The 4,793-nt window shown below is 40.7% G+C and overlaps 2 non-coding genes across 2 annotated transcripts; both read left to right on the top strand.

Annotated features, from left to right (window-relative positions):
* Positions 1–2,962: 2,962 nt before the first annotated feature.
* Positions 2,963–3,034, top strand: trnaa-ugc (transfer RNA alanine (anticodon UGC)). The gene has a single exon. It is a non-coding gene; the product is annotated as a tRNA-Ala (tRNA).
* A 1,312-nt stretch (positions 3,035–4,346) lies between these two features.
* On the top strand, positions 4,347–4,419 carry trnak-uuu (transfer RNA lysine (anticodon UUU)). Its single transcript has one exon. It is a non-coding gene; the product is annotated as a tRNA-Lys (tRNA).
* Positions 4,420–4,793: the final 374 nt, after the last annotated feature.

Here is a 4,793-nt window from a genome sequence, read left to right as displayed (position 1 = left end):
GTTTACGAAGCTTTTTTCTGTCCGTTATGTTTTTGCTAAGCAGTTTCTCCGTTTCCCTCGTACTGTGATTGTCATGAGCACAACAAGACTGAAACAGTGTAAAGGCAGGTAAAAAAGACAGGGTAAAACGCCTGACTGTCGGGAGTGGGATTTGAACCCGTGCCTCTATTTGGAGAGTGAAACACAAAGCTTAAAAGACACGAAGCTGTGAATTTGCTGTTTTAAACCGCTCGACTATCCTGAAAAAATGGATGCTGATTGCACCAGTCGCATCCGATTTTCCGTAACTTTGGGATGATAGATACGACTGGACTAACACAATTTGTGGCGTTTAGCATGACATGGAAAACGGTACCGGAGCATTCGGGTCCGGACTACCAGACTCAGAAACAGTTTTTATCCCCGCACTATCAAACTATTAAACTCCCAGCCTCTCTCACTCTCTCCTCACCTCTCACCTATGACCTGAACCTCACAGTGCCTTCTTTCTTACCAAAAACCCAAACACACATTGAAAATCTACCTCTCCCATACATGTCAAAAGCTCACTCCCCATCATTTCTATCCCTTTACTTCATTCTTTTGATGCATGTTTTTGCACATAACCTGTTACCTTTTTGTTGTTTTGCACACTGCCTGTTGTTGTTTTTTGCACATCAGCTGTTGTCTCTGCCTTTCTTTTGTTATACAATTGTATTGTTGTTGTGTTTTTTTATTTGTACTACTTATGTCCGAGAGCTAGCTAAATAGCATTTCGTTATACCATATACCTGCGTATGAGTATAATGACAATAAACTTGAACTTGAACTTTAAACTTGAACTTGAACTTGACATAGTCTTGCAGGCAGTATATTATTTTATCGTTTACTCGTTTAAAGAAACATGGTCTTCTCGTTCCTAAGTCAGATTTTTAGTGCTTTCGAACGTTACTTCCAACCTGGACTGACAGCTCACCCGATCTGTTTGTGATCAGACCATGGAGTCGGGGGCTGTACCAAGCGCACATTCCTTCCCAATGCTGAGGCGATCATTCGGAAGATGGGTGTGAAGAGAGACAAGCTTTGTTGACTAAAAATCGAGGCAGGATATGCACTAATCACTGGCAACAGTTATGTTTTCTTACTATTGAGACTCCCACATTGCTAGTTTTTTTGAAGACTTTGAAACAGGCAAAGGTGGGGTTTGAAACCACAGCCTTCGGTTTACGAGACCGACACCTTACCACTTGGCCATGGCACCTTCAAGCAAATATAGGAATAATGTTGTTCAAATTATTTTTTTTCTGAATCTGGTTTACATCGCCTGGAGGTAGCAACAACAATAAAAGGGATACTTAACAAGGAGATACGCTGTAGCAGTGTGACTCCAACAGATGCTCCTGAAGAGGCTCAAGGTTTAAGCCAGCTCCTTAAAGCGCTCGGCCGTGTTACTTTCAACAGCGGCTCTTCAGCTCTTGTTTGACCTAGTGGTTTTATAACGTGTGGAAACGACCGCAACTTCGTTTTCTGAGATGCTTTCTCTCACGTGGTGAAATCTCGACCTCTTTGGCATCTCTGGCTTTTGTTCTTCTGTAGAGCAGGCTTTTACACCTCTGCTTATAGTGCCCTTGAAGTCATTTTATTTTTACAGGAAGACGCATTCCCTAACGATCTCTCCTGTTTTAGAAATGTTTCATAAGGTGTGTTTGATTCAACGGACAAACAGTATACTAATTGTACAATGCAGATCTATGCGGCATTCGTACTGTCTTTGACTGGGATTCTGAAATGCTTCTTCAGGTATTCAGATTTTCTTGAACCTATAATAAAAACACAGACCTGAAACTCCCTAGCTTCCAATCTCTGATGTTGCTGTCCTTAAACTCGGACGTGATGTTCTGCAGACGTGCAGTGTGCCTTTACTCTCGTTGTTTTCAAAACGACCTCCGTTGTCGGGCACAGTTAAAGTGGAACTGGCCTGACTGCACAGGAAAGTACGGAATGATAAAATGTTTCTACGGCTCAAAATGTCCCCTTAGACCCTCGTCATGTCTCTGTGAGGAAAAGGCAGGTAGAGAGGTTTAACAGATGCCCATGATGTTTCACACGGGTGTTACCTGTTGTAGTGTTTCAATAGATGTGTTAGCGGACCACAGATTATCTTGAAAAGATTTGGGTTTGCACTGGCTGGGATTCAAACCTGACTCAATTATTTGGAAGGTGCCTGTACCACCAACGCACTTCCGAGAAGCACCTGCAAATTATCACACTCCTCTCTCTCACCTACAAAGTTATGGAGACACAGACGTCCAATGAAAGCTCAAGGCTCCACTCAAGGCTTTATTCACTCAAGGCTCCACTCTTTTGTTGTGATGTCATTTTAATTAATATTAGTTTTGATAAGGTGTCATTTTTGCCTCTTAAAGGTAAAGTCTGCTCCTTTCTTCCTGGTATAGAAAGAACGTGTTCCATCCTTGTTTAAAAACACCACTAAAAGTAAATTATTCAGCTCTACCGCCTGTGTGCATTGACAAGACACCTCAAAAGGACATATTAAATAAGAACACGATCCTTCCTGTTACCATTCCTGTGGTTGGGGCGTCATTTTACCCTTTTACATTAAATCATCAGTAGTGCTGTTTTTCTATGCATAGTTTAATCAAGAGCACTTAAAAGATGCAAAAAGCTTACAAATAAAATAGAATTGAAAGACAGTCGAGTAAGGAGGTAGAAAAAAAGCACTCCCCCGTCTGGGAATCAACCACCGTCGCCCATGTAACTGGATGCAAAAATAACAGATTAATTTGTGCACAGTCTCTTGAAGCTTCGATGCCATTATTTTTCCTTCCTAATTTTTTCATTACTATTAATTTACTCTGTAGTAGAAGAAACGCGAAAGTGGGAAACTGCAGGCATTCTTCATGAGTGGTGTGATCAGTGAGCATTTGCACATCTCTAAGTCTGTTCCGTAAACTTTTTCATAGGGGATGTAGCTCAGTGGTAAAGCGCATGCTTTGCATGTATGAGGTCCCGGGTTCAATCCCTGGCATCTCCAGGTGCTTTATATTACAGTACTCACATCGCAATCTTCTGGTGAGTGAGAACTCTTTGCTTGTGTTCAGAGAGAGCCAGGTTTACACAATTAAATGCAGGCACACTCGACGTGCTGCTGAGTTGCGCTGCTGTTTTAAATGTACCTCTTTTAGTTCTGTTAAATCCTAAATTATTTGAACTAATAATTTAGTTCAAATTCAGGAAATCCTGAGATTGCTTTACACTTGTCATGGCTATTGCAGAAAACACCTGTTGAATCTCACCCGGGATTTCCTGAGAGATCATTCAGCGAGCGAATCCTCCTTCTGAACTCCGCATTAAACTGAAAGCTTCACGAACTCCTCACTGCGTGTCCTGTACTGTTACAAGTGCTGTCGTGTAGATGTGAAGCACAGCCATAAACACACTTTGAACTTTTTCCGTTTGTTAAGGAAAATGCAAAAGAGCATGACAAGTATTGAACGTATAAAATATCCATGGCACAACTGGAGAAAGTGCTGAAGGACTACACATCGACTTTTGATGATTACAAGAGATTCAAGAAACACAACCGTCCGCACCTGGGTTTGGATCCTGAACGCTAGAGTTAAAAGAACATAAGCGACAGATATGACCTATAAACTCTCTGAATTGTCTTATAGTTTATGAAATAAAACAATTTCTTAATAAATTCTAACTGTTGATAGACGATGTATTGAATTTTAACAAAATCACAAATACAAACCTTTTCGGTTAAACTGTTATTCACTTACTCTAACGTAAATAAACGTTAGTGTCTTCCGGTGTGTGAGCCAATTTCTCAAAAAAATATTTGTTAGTCTGTCGGGAGGCTGTGCAAGGTGTTAAGAAATAGAATTTCGAAAAGACAAGCTCCCTAAGCTGAACATCAAGGCTGTTTTATCTACAGAAATGCTCTTTAAATTTCAGCACTGTTGCAACTCCCTTTATAAAGGGTGTGCACACGTATACAACCAAGGCATTGAAATATTTTTTTAATTATTGTTCCAAAAAACGTTCCATTTATTTTCTTTTTAATGTTGTTGATTAAAAGATTTTATTAAATGAGAAAAAAATCTGTGAAAAAAGGTCAAAATGCTATTGAAAAAAATCAGTAATGTGAGGAAAGATGGATTGTGGGAGCCCCATAACTACCCATGTCATGCTGTATTTCTCACTCATTCTACTGGGAGTGGTGCCGTCGCTTCTGGATAAAGTCTGTCAGTGGTCATTCCAGACGGGTCAGGTATGACTGCTCTTCGGAACAAGAGACACGTGACTTGCGAGGATCCCGACAGTGTTGACCTTCCTTCAGAGCCCGGATAGCTCAGTCGGTAGAGCATCAGACTTTTAATCTGAGGGCCCAGGGTTCAAGTCCCTGTTCGGGCGGTTGTGCTGCTCTTATTGTGTCTATTGTGAATGTCATTCTAAATAGTCTTTTATCTTTCACTCTTCTAGCTGTACTGTGGTTATTTTAAATGTCCATTACTTGTATTTACAGTAGTGTATTTAGTGTTTCATTTCACAAACCGAAAATGTTCAAGTAGATCTTGTCACTCTACTCCACGTAATCATCTAAATTAAATCACAGTAGAGTACAGAACACGCAGTGAGGAGCTCACACAGTGAGTACTCTTGAATACGACAAGAGGAAAGGCACACTGCACATCTGCAGAACATCACGTCCGAGTTTACAGTGAGAGCAGAGTTTGGAAGCGACGTAGTTTTTTAATACTCGCTCGCTGAACGATCTCTCAAGAAAC

The sequence above is a fragment of the Lepisosteus platostomus genome (genome assembly GCF_059453375.1).
Source record: "Lepisosteus platostomus isolate fLepPlt1 chromosome 5 unlocalized genomic scaffold, fLepPlt1.hap1 SUPER_5_unloc_4, whole genome shotgun sequence".
In the NCBI taxonomy this organism is placed as follows: Eukaryota; Metazoa; Chordata; class Actinopteri; order Semionotiformes; family Lepisosteidae; genus Lepisosteus; species Lepisosteus platostomus.
The sequence above is the reverse complement of the archived record's forward strand: the minus strand, read 5'-3'. Positions and strand labels throughout refer to the sequence as shown.